Source organism: Lissotriton vulgaris, chromosome 1_1, assembly GCF_964263255.1.
Source record: "Lissotriton vulgaris chromosome 1_1, aLisVul1.2, whole genome shotgun sequence".
Taxonomy (NCBI): Eukaryota; Metazoa; Chordata; class Amphibia; order Caudata; family Salamandridae; genus Lissotriton; species Lissotriton vulgaris.
The window spans coordinates 1,356,427,187-1,356,446,142 of NC_141685.1; the positions used below are offsets into that span (position 1 = coordinate 1,356,427,187).

Consider the following 18,956-nt stretch of genomic DNA (forward strand, 5'->3'; position numbering starts at 1 on the left):
CCTTCCACCAACCACCCCACTCCACCCCACCTCCTGTGACCGCGCCCACTCTGCAAGAGGCAGAGTGTAAACATTTCACCCCTTTGAATCGAAAGGGGCCCCAGCTCCCACTGTCTTTTGTAATGGTTTAAAAATGGTTATATATTTTATTAGTGTTTGCGTAGGATATGTCAACCAGCGGAAAGTGGCCCACCAGTGGCCCCGTGCACTCCTCTGAAATGGGCCATCTTTATCTTAAGCTGGCCCTGCACTCCACAGATACACCCACCCACCAGCCCGCCTTGCTTGCTTGGGAGGGAGGGCGGGCCCGGCAGCGCCCTCCTCATCCTCCCTCCTCTGAGGACACAGGCCTGCTGCGCCCACAGGAAGAGGAGCAGATACCCGGCTCCGCGGAGGACCGCGAACCGAGGACAGCAACCATGAACCTTGGCCGGAAGCTCTCCGCTCTGGGGAGGCAGATGAGACGACACCCGGGGGTGAGTGCGGCCCATCACCCCGTGTCCCTAGCTCCAGACTTCGTCTCGGGACCAGCCGGCCCTGTAAGGTAGCTCAGTGGGTTTACTTACCTGCTGGCGAGTTCTGTCTGTAAAGGGTCGATCCCGGCTGGTACTGCTCTGCCTTTCATCCCAGCCTGTCCCATATAGTAAGCACTGAGTAATGATATTCCTGGTAACTATGGACAACACATCAGTGGGTCTGCGCGCCTGCTGCACAGATAAGTGGAAGTCGGAGGTTTGAGTCCTTCAGAAGCAAACAAATAAATACCATGTTCAGGAGTTTTCGCCGTCAAATCAGCAACCAATCGTAGAAAGACAATTCGGTGCGTAGCATGAACTTTAGAAATGGTCATCTGTGACATTATAAAATATGAACCATCTGTCATTTGCAGCACATTCACACAAAGCACCCTATATGGAAAAATATATATATCGGCAGTGATCACTGGCGTTATACCACCATCTTCCCAGACCACTTTGCCCCTCTCCCCTATTTTGCTTTAATTTTTCATATACAAATTTCTCCTCGATTCACACAAAAACATTCCACCCGCCCTAAGTATCTTCCTCTGAAACTTAATTTTGAGAAACGTGCTTATTCTATTTTTTTAAAGTTTTTTTGCCAACTTAAAAACGCAGGCACCAGGCACCATCTCTTCTTGGTCAAGTATGGTATTAAATGTATTTACTTTCGTTTAAAAAAGGAAATACATTGATTTGTTTTATCAGAGAATTGAAAAGCGGAAACCCCAATGTTATCTCTTTGAAAAAGTTACTTTTAGCTCTTTGAGATGTGAAAGGCGCTATGAATAGCAATTTCCATTGTGCGTATCATATTATATGGTAGTATATTATATCAATCAATCAACCATCGCATTTATAAAGCGCGCTAATCACCAGCGAGGGTCTCAAGGCGCTGGGGGGAGGGGGACGGGGTGCTGCTACTGCTCGAAGAGCCAGGTCTTCAGTTGCTTCCTGAAGGAGAGATGGTCCTGGGTCAGCCGCAGATGGGTCGGGAGGGAGTTCCATGTCTTGGCCGCAAGGTAGGAGAAAGATCTTCCTCCGGTGGTGGTTCTGCGAAACCGTGGGATGGTAGCGAGGGCGAGGCTGGCGGATCGGAGCTGGCGGGTGGGTGTGTAGAAGGTGAGGCGGTTGTTGAGGTATTTGGGGCCCATGTCGTGGAGAGCATTGGGAGCGTGGGTGAGGAGCCTAAACGTGATCCTTTTGCTGACGGGGAGCCCGTGCAGATCTCTCAGATGGGCCGAGATGTGGCTGTGCCGGGGGATGTCCAGGACCAGTCGTGCGGAGGCATTCTGTATGCGCTGCAGTCTTTTCTGTAGTTTGGCTGTGGTTCCGGCGTAGAGGGCGTTCCCATAGTCCTGTTGGCTGGTGACGAGGGCCTGGGTGACCGTCTTTCTGGTTTCGATGGGGATCCACCGGAAGATCTTTCGAAGCATGCGCAGGGTGTTGAAACAGGATGACGAGACGGCGTTGCCTTGCTTGGACATCGTGAGGGAGATGTACAGGATGAAGCCCAGGTTGCGTGCGTGGTCCGTGGGCTTGGGGGCGGTGCCCAGAGCGGGGGGCCACCAGGAGTCGTCCCAGGCGGAGGGTGATGGCCCGAGGATGAGGACTTCCATCTTGTCAGAGTTAAGTTTCAGACGGCTGAGTTTCATCCATTCTGCGACGTCTTTCATTCCTTCCTGGAGGCTAGATTTAGGGGTGGCGGGGTCGTTGGTGAGGGAGAGGATCAGTTGGGTGTCGTCAGCATAGGAGATGATGTTCAGGTTGTGTTGGTGTGCGATGGCTGCGAGGGGGCTCATGTAGACGTTGAAGTGGGTGGGGCTGAGCGAGGAACTTGAGGGACGCCGCAGATGTGAGCAAAATGTTGTTCTCATGTTGGTCTTCTCAACGACTCACCCTTTTCCAGCCCACCTTGATTCTGGTCCTTTGAGAATCTTTTCAGTGGTGTAATGCAGGCACCTGCGGGGCAGAGGGCCCCAACCCTCCATGGGCACCAAACCCTTCAAAGGGGGGTGGGGGGCATTCAGTCCAAGCCCAATAAATATCTGTAATATATGGGACACTCGAGGGCCCCACATCACATTATGCAAGGGAGGGGGTATCATTTTCTGTTATGCTGCTGACTCTTCTCCTTTATGGGTTTTTGCTCTGGTGTTTTTCTATTTTGTTACTTTTCTCTACTCAAACCTATAGTTAAGGGTTACTGGGTCCTTTCTTTTTTATTTCTTCTGATTCCCATGGCTACCAATTTTGAGGTCTGGCTTGACAGCGCAGCTGTGGCCACACAGTATGTGATCAACAGAAAGAGAGCTGTCAGAAGTGAATGTACGTTCGTTACAACAACCGCGTTGTGATTCCGCATACCATTACTCCGCAAGTCGGAACAACGACTTGAGGAGGGGGGGGCGCTGGATGTTGGAATAGTATAATTTACTATTCCAACTCCAGTCTGTGCGGACAATAGGAAAGGTGATGGATTTTAAATCCAACACCTTACCCCCCTCCGCAAGTCGTTGTTCCGACTTGCGGAGTAATGGTATGCGGAATCACAACGCGGTCGTTGTAACGACCGTGTTGTGATTCCCTGCGGGGGAAAAGATTTGGGGTAAACGTTTATTACCGTCAGAAGTACTACTGAGAGAGTGGCTTTGGCTCCGCCCACAAGTTGGTTCACTTGAGTATGCGATTTGATTGGGCCAAAGAAGTGAGCTTCCACTGAAAAGAGCGCTTCTGTTGAACTTTTTATCTTTTGAAAGATTATGCTCACTCACTACAGGAGGACTGCGCTGGATGTGGCAGCAAGTCAGAGAGCAACCTATAGGCCTGGTCTGTTTACTATGAAAAGTTATCACAGCGGCAGCAGGTCTAATGTGTTTACTGTTAAAAGTATATGTCTCATTTAGTAGACATTTAAGGGCGCATTGTTGTTCCTATGTATTAGAGCACGCAAAGAGGTATTTTGTTATATGGAATCTCAGATGACCAGAACAGTCAAAGGTGTGGTGGTGATTCCCGTGGCAAACTTTGGCCATTGAAGGATTGCTCTGTGATAATCCTTCTTAGGCCCTCTTAGGAGAGATATGATTTTATTTGGCTAATTGAAGTTTCGTATATATTTTTTAATTTTGTGACTGTATACCTGATGGTTGCCTTGTGGGAATGTTCACGCTCAACCCAGTAGGTCTGAGCTGGGTACAACGATAAGCCAAAGAAAAAGACACAGATTCATTGTGAAAATCACGTCATTGCCACTATACTTTTAACAGTGGATTTTTGTTACACTGTGTTACCGGCTGTATTTTGTTACGTGAATCACTGGAGATTGCTTAAGTTATCAAGAAGTGTGGAGTTGGTCACCTCCTCTGACAAACTCTGGGGCTTTTCTTTGTGATAACCCTTGTTATTTTTTTGCCAACGGTCATTTTGTACAATCGTGTAATTTTATCACTGTGAGCCTGACGGCTGCCAGCTTTTGTGCACTTTGTTACGCCGCTCTTGTTTATGACAACGATACAACGGTAAAGGTTATTTGTTTTATTATTTCATTAGGAAAAGTTATATCAGATTCCATTGGTGAGATCGGTTTATTATAAAACGCTGCAATAAAGCCAGTAGGCTTGACTTCCTTATTGTAAAACGCATGCGTTAAAGGCTTTTTTTTGTGGCGTAATTCTTTATTGAGAGATTAAAGGTATATACATTAATAAAAGTATAATACATTATAGTAGACCCATAAAAGTCTGGGTATTTAACATATTTGGTATAATATGAAGAAGAAAAAACTTGCATATAATAAAGGAAAGGGGAGGAAATAGGAGAAATGAAATAAAAGACAAAGGGCCAGATGTAGGTAATTCCTATTTACCTACTCTTAAATACCGAATTTTACCGATTCGGTGTTTAAGAGTAGGTAAATAGGAAGGGGGCAGATGTAGGTAATTCTCATTTTAGAATTACCGAATCTGTAAGATTCGGTATTTACCGATTCGGTAAATACCGAATCGGTATTTCCTATTGATTCCTATGGGCCTTCAAGCCCATAGGAATCAATGGGAAATACCGATTCGGTATTTACCGAATCAGTAAATACCGAATCCTGCAAGGGTGCAGGGGGTGTCACTTTGACACCCTCTAGCACCCCAATTACATGCTTGCGTGCCATGTGGCACACATACATGCCCTAAGGGCATGTCTGTGTGTCACATGGCACAGGTGTGCATGCACAGATGTGCATGCACACCTGAATTCGGTATTTTACCACACAATAGGATTGTGTGGTAAAATACTGACTCTTAAGGGCCTGTGGCACTGAAAACTGTGCCACCTACATTTGGAATTACAGAATCGGTATATTTACCGATTCGGTAAATTACTGAATCGGTAATTTTACCGAATCGGTAAATATACTGTTTCTGTAATTTTCAGCCCCCTTACATAGCAAAACCCAAATACCAGTCGGTAACGGCCGAAATCGGCCGTTACCGACCGGTATTTGGGCTCCTACATCTGGCCAAAAGTGTAAAGAAGAGAAAAGGAGAATAGTGGACATTGTATGTTAGGAAATCTAACTATGGCTAGATAGAATCATGGGAAAAAGTTAGACAAAGTAAATAATGGGATGGGTAAATATAAGCGTTAAAGGCTTTTAAAGATGGAGTTTATAGCACTCTGCTGAAACCTGTCAGAGGGAATTTTGTTACATGGGATTTCACAGATTACTGGAGTAGACAAGGGCTTGTCGTTCATTAACCTCTTTGACCGACACTGGGGAGTATCTAGAAGATGTGCTCTGTATTATTTTTTGATAGAATCTCTTTCAATGGCCTGGAGGGCTTTTGGCTTTATTTAAGGATTGGCTAGGGGGACTCGCCATCCCTGGCCACAGGCCTGCCATCATCACTCACAGCACAACTGGGCCAATGACTGCGGAGGTCCGACCCGTAACTCTATGCTGCCTGCTGCATCTGTAAAGGAGTGCTTTGCAGCGTCAGGGCTGGAGGACCAATCCTTTAATCTTCGATTTTCTCCTGTTAGATTTCCTCTTTCTTTTTTCCCCCCTCTCCTTTTTTTATTATCATATTTTAGAGCAGACTAGGGCTCCCCAGACAGTGCTAACGGATCTCTTGCTTGCCTTTCATCTGCAGAGTGCCCTCTGCAACGAAACCAAGCCGCAATCACAGAATGGTATTGTCCATAGTGTGTCATTGTTTTACCTCATTTAAGTTCAGAAGGCGTTTATTAAACAATAAGAGGTGTCAATACAATATATATAAGTGATAAAAAGATAGAAGCAATAGTATTCAAATAAAGCATTGCATTAATAACAAGAATTAGAATGGCTGTGGAGAGATAAATGAGGCTATATAATACAAAGATGAAAAAATAAACAGTAATAAAATATGGTAAAAATAAAATGCATAGGAACAATAAGGTCAATCAAGGGGCTTTAGAGACTTATTGCTGAGTGGGAGATAAATGAAATGATCGTTTAGCACAAGCATCAAGGTGTAACGTTATAGGAAGCCACAAATTAGTACGCTTTGTTGCCATATGAAGAGGAAAAACAAAGGCAGTATCCAGTCTGTGGCTGTGACAAACATTATACCACCATGCTTTGAATGAGATATTTGCAAACATTTTCCAATTAACAGTAATTTGTTGGAATGCAACAGCTATCAGTAAGTCAATGATCTGTACATCAATTGTAACGTGATCCCAACAAGGAGAAAGACTCCCTAAAAAATGTGAATAAAAGAAAAAGGAATTTGAGTGTGAAAGATATCATTGATTTGGGACCAAATTTGTTCCCAGAAAGTGTGAATGACAGTGCAAGAAAAGAGCATGTGGAATAAAGTTGCAGTGGGTGAGGAGCAGGACCAACAAAGGTCAGGGACTGAAAAGAACTTCTTACTAAGCATGTGTGGCGTAAAAAGGAGTCTGTTATAATTAAAAATAGTGTCTGTGTTAGAGTGGCAGCCCTAGAGGATTTGCGAAGCTTGATTGTGAGAGTGCTGGAGACGAGTATAAGTGGACAAAACCGCTTCTTTAAGTATGAGGTATTTACGGGCAAAAGAAGCAGGAAGATTAAAAGATTTGCAGAGTGTTGAAAAAGGTAGGAAGGTAGAGTGAGAGAAGAGTTGGGAAACCCAAATTAAACCCTTCTGTCTCCAAGATTTCCAATACAAGGGCTTATTATTGATAAGGAGACTTCTGTTATGCCAAATGGTAGTGGTTAAAAAATCAGCAACCGAGGAGGGAGGGGTAGGAGAGGAAGATAAGAGTAACCTGGCAGTAAATTTGTGTATGGGAATAGATGATAACTGTGGTTTACGAGAAAAAGAAAGAAACTCAGCAAAAGTAAAAGGGGACAGTGAGAGACGTTCTACTGTAACCCATAAAGGGCAAGTCTCATCTGGGTTTCGCTACCAAAAAGAGGTTTGGCGCAAAAGGAAAGCCTTGTGGTAAGCTGCAAAGTCTGGGAAGTTGATACCACCCTCTGATTTGGGACGTGTTCATGCAGGATTTTTTGCCCAACCAAAGAAAGGAAGAAAGAATGGTATTAATTTTCCTAAAAAACTTCATGGGAATGGGAACCGGGATATTGGAAATAGTATATATAACAATAGGGGATAACATCATTTTAATGGTGTCAAGGCGCTCCCACCATGAAAGATAGAGGGGATGCCACCTAGTAGTGAGATCGGAAAGTTTCTGGGTGCATTTGTTAAGACCGAGCGAGACTGTGTCTACAATGGGTTTTCAAAAGAAGTGCCTGTAGAAACAGTAATTGCAGGTATTGCAGTCCGTTGTTCCTGACCAGGCTGACCAGGTGACCAGAGGTCAGGTGACTAGAGGAGGTGAGGTGCGGAGCGGAGCTACGGGGCTGCGGGGATTGAAGCAAGCCGCGGCGGAAAAGACAAGAGTCGGCGAGGAAAAGCCCCGGGGGAGGCAGAGGACGAGTTGGAGGCGGCAGCGCTTTGGACTGAGTTGAGCAGGTTGGTACGGCTCCCCTTCCTTGCCCTCTCCCCCCCACTCCCCCCAAGCAAACCCCAGCGTGTAACTGCAAACCGCAACCCGCATCCCGCTTCCCGCGACCCGAAGTGCCCCTGAGCAAGGAAAAGGCACAAGTCCGCTCCTGCCTGACCTCACTCGCTCAGCCTATCCCCCTGCCGCTGAGAAGTAGGGGAGGCAGGCAGTCTAAACGGCGGGAGCAAGCGCAGCAAGCGCGCAGCAACAGATAGTCTGTGCAGAGAGAGAGCAAGAGTAGCGCCGCCTGAAGCAGAACAGGCACTACACGACTTGACTCTGCATGGTGGAGAACCACAGGAGTCCCGGAGAAGCAGTCAGCAGGCAGGGAGAACTCGGGATTCGCTAACCCTGCAGAGCCCCAGGAAAACGACGATTAAGAGCTGCTGAGCAGCAGGGGGCCAGTAGTGCCATCACACAGGGGACTTAGGGGGGGGGGGGGCAAACATCAGAGGAGTAAGGGGCCATAGGGATCGAGAGGAAGCCCGAGGAACCCCCCCCACACAAAGAACTCCCACAAGACCTTCATTTTCACAAGTGACGTTGATTGTATCACTTACCTTCACACAGCACCCACTGCACAAGAGGGAGCAACAAGGGAGCAACAAGTGAAATCCAATTTATAAAGTGGGCACAAAGAGCACACACAGCTCACACACCCAGCAACCCATTAGCCCACTGGTCCACAACAACTTCCTACTAAAAACTGCTTTCTCCAACTCAGATTAACAAACCGCAGCAAACGCAACGCAGCTAGCAGGCTAGCAGGGGGTGCCGAGGGGCTGAGGAGAACAAAAGAGAAGGGTGCAGGATCATTCAAAACATCAGCACTCCCTTCTCAGGATGAGATCTGGGAAAATCAGAACAGACCCCACAAAAAACCGGAGAAAAAGAAACCAACAGCATAGCAGCAACACAAGTGAAAGGAAAAACGACACCCAAGACGCAGACTCAACAATCGAGCAAGACAGTATTGTCAGGGCCCCCACCGGTACGATGCCACAGCCAACCCTAGGACTTAAAAACTACAAGATTACAGACTTTCTCATTTCACCTGCATCACCGGTGACCTCAGTGCGGCAAGCACATCATTCACAGTCCGACATCGGCATAAAAAAAAAGACCCAGTCAGCAGGCTCGCTATCAAAATCTTTGCTGTCTCGGACCGACTTATCATGTGAGATCATTCAAAGTCCAGTGAAAACTCTAACCAAAATGGCCAATAAATTAACGGTGCAAGCACAAATAAACACAAGGGAAGCAGTAAATAACGGCAAAGCCGAGACAGAGCCCCAGTGCGCGAAAACATCAAACGCGTCAGAAATGCGTCGATCCTTAAGCTTGGGCTCATACTTCGGCTTTGTGGCATCCGACCGCGCGGGCGACAATGTGGCAGACAATCCACCAGCACCAAGTATGGTTGTCAAAGGCAAATCTAACAAGGACCATGTGGCTGACATCTTGCCAGCCTCAAGAATTGAAACCACGCACAAACTGGACAAGGACTCCACAGATAAGGAAACAACGAAGCTGCAACAAGGGGGACAGACAAATACCAACACCCATACAAATCCGAAAGGATCATCAAGCGCAGAGGCCTCATTAAAGGATGAAATGATTCCAAAAGAGTCCGCAAAATGGCAACAAGGGGAACTGACGAAAGCAAATGCTCACTATCACTTGAAAGGATCTTCAAGCGAAGAGGAGCTACTAAAGGATGAAATTACACCTAAATTCCCTTTTGGCGCGGAAACACTCGACCGCTTAAGTGAAAATAGTCCATTACTTCTCCATGTGGCAAACAACCAACTATCGAATGGCCCATCGGGGCTATTTCCCCTTCATTATACCATTTCTTCACCAATCAAAACAACTTCCCCAAAGGGCCCGATCATAGGAAAAAAACGGAAAATCAAACCCCTCCACCAGGAACCCGCCAGGGTGGAGACCCACGAGTCTCAGTTCGGACCGAACCAGGGGATAAGGCTGGGACAAGCCCCCAAACCAGCCGCTATGATACCGCCAACTTTTCTCCAGCACAGGCCCAGTTGTGGCCGCTGTTCATAAATATCATGGAAACCATGTCCTCAGCTCTACTTCAACATTCTGACAAATTGGAATCACAAATAGACCTTCTACAAATCCTTGCATCTCACGTGGCGGGTATAGATAGAAAGATATTAGAGCTAAATTCCCTGATAGAACGGGTACAGAAAGATCCACACACAATGTATCACGAATGCCAGTGCTTCGAAACAATGAATCTACTGAAAGGGCTACCGACCATCCTAACTGACATCTTGGAGGAAGTACAAATCAACACAAACGAGCAACAAAAAATCATTGAAACCCCTGGTATGGAAACACCTCATGAGCACTCGATAAGCTCAGTCAATGGCGACATATCAACCAGCGAGAATACAAAAGCGGACCCACCGGAAGGCAGCCCAACCAATCAAACATCAACAGTTCAGATACAAACTCCTGAAAACACTACAGCCCATCACATAGGCTCGGACGAGTCAGTCATTTCCGGGCAACAAAAACAATTTAATCACTTAACAAAACGAGAACGCAAGAGAATGAGGAAAGCCAGACAAAAAAAACATCAAGCCAAAAAAACAACAGCGCTGCCCATCAGGCACCTCGACCAAGATCCTTCAATTGCCAGAAATCCAAGGACAGATCTGTCCCTAGTAACAACATCGCTAGCACCAAAGGATAAAGAGTCAAGCATGAAGGATCACGAAGAGAAAGAGTATTTACTACAGGGTCCTCCACTCGTATCCCTGGCCCAGACAGTTACGCCAACGCATCACCCCAGCAGACAAACTGCTAACAACTTTTTACATGGTCACATAATCAAGCGACCGGCTGTTTGCTCACAGGTGCAGAAGCCACAAGCGGAACAAAAAAGCATTGTGCACTACTTCTCAAAAATGGTCAAGGTGCAAAAAGTCAATTCCTTGGCAAACAAGCTGCCACTAGGTGCCCCCTTTCAAGGCCCAGAGGGCCCAAGATTTCATCAGCTCGCAGGCAACACCGAGCCCGCACTCCATCTTCTTAAAATAGGGCCACCAAGACAAGATACCCAAAAAAACATTCAAACTAAGTTCCTGGACCACAAAACAGAGACAGACCACACTTACCACCCAGGCTCATTAAAACATGAAATCATCCCGCTTTATATCTCAACGGGGAAGCACGACATTCTCAACCCGAGTGCTATCTTAAAATTAACCAAACTGATTGAAACATCAAGATACGTGAATTCAACCCACATAGTAAGCATTGCATTCAAGTCAATACCGAATGTAGCTGGGAGAGAAATGACAGATTACATGGAAGGACCCCACGACAGCCAAAGAATTCTGGCTACAAAGAGAAGAATTCGCAAAATGGGGAATTGAAATCAGACTAGTACCGGTAGAAAAATATCCTGCCCCGTTATCCCAGTTTGCAGGGGAAAGTCATCAAGGGGATGGTGGAATTCTTCGGGGTGCAGTAGGCCGCTCAGACAGCATTAAAGAAAGATGGACCAACTTACGCATCATCCATCAAGGGTCGTCAGGAGGAGTTAGCGAGAGCCGGAGAATCATCTCAACAACACCAAGCCCCCATGCTCATATGACAGATGAAGCATGAACATCGATCTTGAAAATATGTTCATGGAACATAAACGGACTGGGTGGCAAAACTAACGACGCAGACTTACTAGATTCTTTAAAAAAATTGACATCATTTTACTCCAAGAAACCTGGTCGATCACATACCATCATATAGATGGTTTCAAAGAAATCCAACAACACGCTACCAAAACAGGCTTTTCAGGCCGGAGGCCTATCGATTTATTTGAACACCAGCATCCCCTGGTCCTACGTTACCATAGACACGGGACAAACATGGATTCAGTGCATCAGAATCAAGCTACTACCAGTCCCAAGTCCAGGTCCACAGGGTGCACAAGAGGCACGGTCATTAATCATCTGCAACATCTACATACATCCGGATCGTAAGAACAAATCAGAGAAAATCCTGACCGTGAAAGCACTACTTAAATCCATACAACTCATGTACCCATTGGCAGGACTGATTGTGTCGGGTGATCTGAATATGTTTTTACTCCAAAAGGATAACGCACAGAGCATCAAACAAAACAAAGAGACGGGCAAATCCATTCCCCCATTAATAACTAACCATCAAAAAAAGAACAAGCATGGCCTGACGTGCGCTCAAATGTTCGCCGACATTGGAATGATCCCTCTGAACGGCCGATTTCCGCAAGATCAACCAGCATCCTCGACCAGAATCACCAAACAGGCACAAGCGGTACTAGATTACACCATAGTGGACCTAGAGGCACTAGAATCAATTGTTGCCTTCAGTATAATCCACAAATTGGAGAGCGACCATAGCCTGCAGTCAATCGAGCTCAGCTACCAACACATAAGGGCCCCAACATGCAAAGCTTTGAGCGAACCTTCGAGCCTCTACAATCTCAAACGACTGCAATGGAATGGAAAGATCGTCGATGAAATCATGAAACATGCGAAAAAAAGTGCACGAAGAAACCACGGGGAAAAGCCCCTTAGAATACTAGCGCAACTGGGAAAAGATGATCTTGAGCTTAACTGAAAGCTTTGGCCATCAAACTCTTAGTAATAAAAGGAACGCAAGTAAAACTCACCAGGCGCTCCTGGGCTCAATAGCGTGTAAAAAAAGGACACTAAATCGAGAAATCAGATAGTTATTAGGAGAAGACAAGCTAAAGTGTGATGACACCAAGCGTCTAATTCACAATTTAAGGCAAAAATGCAAAAAAGACGTTTGGTCAGAAAAGTTAAAACACCACACACAAATTTGGCAAAAACTACTAGAATCCAGCAAGTCGAATAATAACAGGAAATTTTGGGCAGAAATTAACAAAGTGGCAAACGGAGCGACCCAGGCCTTCAACGCAAACATTTTACAAGAAGACTGGACCCGGCACCTAGAGCAAACTCAAAAGAACAACTTCCAAGCATGGAAATCAGACCAACTGTCCAATAAACAGCATGAAAAGCAAGAAGCGGATCAAAATTTTGATGAAAATTGGGTCACGACATTCCAGGTACAAATGGTCCTAAAAAAATTAAGGCCAAAAGGCGCACCAGGCCCAAACGGTTTGCTAAACGGGCTGTTCAAACATGATCAATCATTCTGGGCAGAATATCTTACCCCAGTATTCAACAACGCCTTTCAAACAGGAAGCATTCCTCCGTCATGGAGAGGGAGCATTTTGCATCCAATCTTTAAAGCAGGAGCAAGAACTGACCCATCTAATTACAGGATGATAGCCCTCATTGATGTGGAAGCTAAAATATACCCATCAAATCTCCTGAGAGCACTGGAAGACTGGGTCACCTCGAATAAGATCCTTCCAATCACCCAGACAGGGTTTAGGCCCGGAACCAACACATCATGCAATCTGCTTGCATTAAACCTCCTAGTCGACAGAGCAAAGGCAAAGTCAACAAAACTGTATACCTGTTTTGTCGACCTAAAAGCGGCGTTCAACACAGTCCCAAGGGAGAACTTATGGCAAAAGATGGCCAATTGGGGGATACCATCGAAGCTGCTAACGGCCATTATAAACTTATATACATCAACCTGGGTCAAAAGAAAAATAGGCAATGGTGACAAACCAACAGCAAAAATCCCCACCCACGTGGGCCTCAAGCAGGGATGCGTATTGGCCCGACCCTTTTTAATATCCTTACTGCCGACCTTGATAAGTATATCTCCGAGACAGAAACTGATCCCCCGAAGTTGGCGCAATACAAAATAAGGAGTATACAGTACGCAGATGACATTGTACTCTGCAGCCAGACCCCAGTGGGCCTACAACGTTCCATCGTAAGGCTCGCACGGACTGTTACTTAACTACAACAAAACGAAGATCGTCTGCTTTGGATCTCGGTCAGGGCAGCAATCATTTAAATGGCACATAGCAGGCAACACCATACAGCAAAGCCTCTCTTACAAGTACCTGGGAGTAGTCGTTGATTCAAGGTGGACACTAAAAGAACATCAACAGCACATGAAAGCCCAGTCTAATAAACTTCGGTTCGCTCTGAATTTATTAAAAACAAAACTGAAATGCCCATCCAACTCACACCTACTTAAGGTGATCACTGCAAAGTTTTTGCCATCCCTTACATATGGTTCTGAACTATATAGAGGCAAAGACGCAAACTTTCTGAACTTAAAACAGTCAGAGCTTTTTAAATTCATCTTTCAGATCCCGAGGTTTGCATCTCAAGCGCAAGTACGACTCGAATTTGGGTTACTAAATCAGCAACAAGTTAGACAAGCTGCTTTACTAAAATTGAGTTGGAAACTAAGAGCAGCACAAGAGAATACGCTGACGGCTTTATGATGGTCTGAAAAAAACCACCAAACAAACGTAAGAAAACCTTGGAAATTAGCACTTGAAGAAGCACTGACAGATCTCGATATGCAAGAGGCATGGAACACCAACCACACATTTGCGGTTTACAAAAAAGTAGTCAACAGAGCAGCAAAATTAAAAGGCTGGACGATAGACAAAGCCGCCCTAGCAAAGAAAAAACATGGCTGGACGGTGCTCGGTTCGTATGAGAATTGTGCTCCGAAACCTTATTTAGTCACCCATATAACTGCAGCCGTCCAACAAACGCTCCTAAGAGTCCGGATGGGAACCTACATCTCAAAAGATCAAATCCCTGCATGGAAGCAAACATGGCCGACATCACTCTGCAGACTCTGTGGCCAATCAGATGAAACATTGACCCACATATTGTGCATTTGCCCATCTTTGGCCAACTTGAGACGTCATTACTTATTGTATATATTTCGTTTATTCCAAATCAGATCATGTCGGCCGGCAGTCATGCTAGCACTGAACAGTGATCAGTTGCAGACAGCTTGCAGGCCCACCAGATTCTTACAGAAGGTAACCCTTCTTATACAGAAAACCGAACAAATTGTGACCAACCGCACAAAATAGAAGGCATGAACTACAATTAATGGCCAAGAATACAGACTAAGCAATATTTGCTTCTTATTTTTCTATTTTTCTTTTCTATTTTTCTCTTTTGTTTTTCTTTTAAAGTTTAAGGACACTATAGAATGTAACCGCACTTTCTATTTCAATCTTAGTCAAAAACAGTTTGAACTAATTTTTAATTCTTGTAATATTGTAAAGGTTTTGATTAACCATACACAGTAAATATGTTTACCTGTGTCTACCCACTGTAAGACTCTCTATACCTACAATGGAGGGAGTGACATGTAAGCCTAGGTATTTGATATGACAGGGACTCCAAGTGAAGTTGGAAGCAGCGAAGTCAGGTTTGAAAGTATATTTTGTTAAAGGTAGAATTTCGCATTTGTCATCATTCAATTTATATCCAGAAATCTGAGAGTATTCACGAACTTCAGCAAGGAAAGCGGGAATGGAGTCAGTAGGGTTGGATATAAAGAGCAAAATGTTGTCCGCATAGGCAGCCAGTTTGATGTGGAATTGTGATATCTGAAAGCCCTGTGTGTGGGGATTTTGCCGTAGCTTAGAGAGAAAGGGTTCCAAAGCTAAGTTAAAGAGAAATGGGGATAGGGGACATCCTTGCTGAACACCCCTGCCCAAATCAAAAAAAGAGGAGACTAGACCATTTGCACATACCGCTGCTCTGGGATTAGAGTAAAGAAAGGATATTAAGGAAATAAATTTAGGGCCAAAACCAAACCATTTAAGGATGGAAAAAGATAGGTCCATTCTACTCTATCAAACTCTTTCTCTGCGTCTAAGACAATAGCCGCCAGGGAGTTTTGAAAGCGTGGGGATTTAGATAAAACATTAAAAAGAAGCCTAGTGTTGTCAGTAATAAAGCGTCCCTTAACAAACCCAGATTGCTCAGGTCCGAGTAAGTCAGGTAAAAAGGGGTCTAACCGTGCAGCGAGTGATTTAGCATAGATCTTATAATCAATGTTAACAAGGGAAATTGGCCTATAATTTTTACAATATCGAGTGTCTTTCCCTTCCTTAGGTATAATACAGATGTGAGCATTGGAAAAGGTACCAGAAGAGCTGCCACGGGTGACAAATGAATCTATGAGGGAGTGTAATTCAGGTATTAGCAATTTGGAGAAATGAAGGTAGAATTCAACTGTGAACCCATCAGGTCCAGGGACTTTGTCTTTCTTTAGAAGTTGGAGGGCAGAAAGTAATTCTTTTTGGGAAATGCCCGATTCCAAAGAGGTTAAGTCAATAGGGAAATGGTGTGGTTGTTGGATAGAAGAGAAGAAATTGGAGAGAGATTGGGGAGCAGGTTGAGTCTCAGAGGAATAAAGGGTAGTGTACAAACGGGAGAATTTATCCAAAATGTCATAATCCTTATGTTTGAGAACAGCAATTTCATCAAAAACAGATTCAATATTTAACTTATTGTGTTTGATTTTCAGGTAATTAGCCAGAATTTTCCCCGTTTTATTTATCCCACCATAAAATTTTATAGATTTCAACAGGTATAGAGAAGCATCTTCTGGGGATTCTTTGTTGAATTTCATCTTGGGGTCAATAAGTGCTGTCAAGCTTTCCTGTGAATGAGAAGTGTAAAAGGAGTGTTCCAAACCCTTGAATTTTTGGAGAAGATCGTTAGTGTACTTACGAGCGGTCTTCCGTTTCTTAGCCACGTAACTGATGATGAAATCTCTAGCTGTGGCCTTGAATGCATCCCAAATAGTGTGTTTAGGAATAGAAGGAGTATCGTTAATGGCAAAATATTCATTAAAAAAATCAATAAAAGAGGCAGTAAATTTAGGATCCAAAAGCAAAGTATTATTAAAACGCCACCTCTTAGGCCCAGTGAGTTTAGGCAGGATATCAATGTTAATTGAGACTGGAGCATGATCGGACAATAAGATAGGGCAAATTTCTGCACGAGTGAGAGTTTGGGAAAAGTGATGGGAAACAAAAATGTAATCAATTCGTGATTGGGAATGATGAGAAGGGGAATAAAAGGTAAACTCTTTCGTTGTCGGATTACATAAACGCCAAGCATCGACAAGTTTATGCTGTGACACTGCTTGAGTAAAAAGTTTATGAGGCTTGTTAGGAATGAAAGAAGCCTTAGAGTGTCGATCCAAAAAAGGATCAAAAGGCTGGTTACAATCCCCTGCCATAATGAAGTTATCGTCAATGAATTTGGTGACGCGAGTGGCCATCTCACGCCAAAAAGTTGGGTCACCGCCTGTGGGAGCGTAAACATTTAGAAGGTAGAGTGGAACACCCCTTAAGAAAAGCTTGACATATAACCATCTACCATCAGAATCAGATTCAGTGGCTAGCAAAGAATGAGAGAGAGATTTACAAATTAGAATAACCACACCATTGCGCCTACCATCACCAGGAGCATAGAAGACATCACCCACCCAACCTCTTTTAAGCTTGACAGATTCAACTTCAGACAAATGAGTTTCTTGCAAGAAAGCAAAGTCTACATTCAATTTGGCAAGGTGAGATCGAATTCTTTGTCTCTTAATGGGAGAATTGAGACCCTTAATGTCCATGAAACAATACGTACTGACATTTAAAACAATAAAAAATATGATAGCAAGTGAAAGTAAAACAACAAGAGAAAGCCTCAGGACGAAGAAAAACGAGGAACGATGAAAAAAGGAAAAATGGAAATAGGAAATTAGAAAAGATACTTGTATTAGAGGACATCATTTAACAAGAGAGAATATGAGAGTCAGGGATAAAAGAAAAAATATTAATTGGACTAGAAGGAAAGAAAAGAAGTAGTGAGCCATGTCTACAATGCAAAGAAAAGCAATGGAGTAAGGAGAGCAATGAGAAGGAAGCGAAGAGAGAAGAAATAATGACACCTGACTGAAAAGTAGTGAAAAAGGGCAGGAAAGGGAAAAGCAAAACCGAGAAAAAGATAAAAGGTATAACATTGGAGAAAAGGACATACTTACAAACGAGGGAGGATGGGGGAGAATGACCAGGAACAATACCAGGAGAAGAAGAGGGAGGGAGGGATGAAGCCACATCGGGCAAGGCAAGCTTCCAGGGCAGCACGTGGACGACCAGGAGAGCACCACAGAATATAGGGTAGAATCTACGGATGGTACAGGGAGGAAGGATACCAGTTAAAACAGGAGGTAAGTGACGGATGGAGAAAAATGAACTACAGTGAATATTATAAAAAGTACGAACTAATAAATGTGTGAAACATAAACAATGAACAGAAGAAACCATCAGCAAGCAAAAACAGGGAAGGGAAGAGAAACAAGGCCATCTAGAACAACAATCTCAAACAGAGAGGGGAAGATCATGATGATCAAGTAGGAAGTGAAGATGAAGGCCCAGAAAGGTCCATATCAGAGGATCCGCAGGAGTTTAGGAAACTTCTAAGGCGGAGGGGATCTTCATAAGCCGTTGTTTTGTTGTTATGAGTGACTTTAAAAAGACACGGATGAAAGAGTCCATATCGGGCCCCAATGGAACGAAGCTCAGGTCGCATGTCCAGGAAAGCTTTGCGACGACTAGCAGTGGCCTTGGCAGAGTCCTGCACAAAGAATAGAGATGAACCTGACCAGGTGAGACAAGGAGAAGCTCTAGCTGCTGACAAGACTTTTAGAAAATCTGTATATTCCAGGAAATAGATGATAACTCCTCTCGGCCTGGATGAAGTTGAGATGGAGGAGGAAGGTCGGCCAAGTCTATGAGCACGTTGAATATTGAGCCCTGTGCCTTCTGGAAGTTGCAGGATCTGGGGTAGAAATGATTTGAAAAGGGCAATGGGGTCAGCCCCCTCGCTGCCTTTCACCAGGCCGTAGATACGCAGATTATTGCGTTGATTGCGGTTTTCAAGGTCTTCGACTTGACGCTGAGGAGAAGAAACTTGCGACGACAAATGAGAAACCTTGGCAGATGACTCTTGAAGAGAAGAGATGTTTTGCTCCACTGAGGTGACTCTTGCGTCCATGCTTGACCAATTATCTGTTAATACTTGAAGTTTGGCGTTGGTCTCCTCCAAAAAAGGATGAAGAGCTGTGATTTCCTCCAGTAGTATCTCTACAGAAACCGGAGACAGGGGCTTGGGCGGGGAAGGAGGGTCTTTTTTCAACCTCTTGGCGTTGAGTTTCCCTGTGTTCGCACCAGGCTGTTCCATTGTGGACATTGAGTCTTGAACAGTAGAAAGGTGAGAGGCTTTGTGCTTGGCAAAGGCAGAGAATAATTTCGAATTTTTGAGCAGTGTGTGTGAGGAGGTATCAGAACTAGAAGGCTGCCTATTCCTGCCCATGGAGTAGAAATGGTGAGAAGAGAGGCAGAATCAAGGAGCAGGTATGTAAAAAGGCAAAGATAACATTCGATATTTCAAAAAA

General features: G+C 44.6%; 1 long non-coding RNA gene across 1 annotated transcript in view; it reads left to right on the forward strand.

Annotated features, from left to right (window-relative positions):
* The first annotated feature begins 380 nt into the window (after window positions 1-380).
* The window catches only part of LOC147749161 (uncharacterized), a 146,153-nt gene continuing 127,577 nt past the window's right edge, over window positions 381-18,956 (forward strand). Inside the window, exon 1 of the long non-coding RNA XR_015299741.1 lies at window positions 381-476. This is a non-coding gene — a long non-coding RNA (uncharacterized LOC147749161). The remainder of the gene's footprint in view (window positions 477-18,956) is intronic.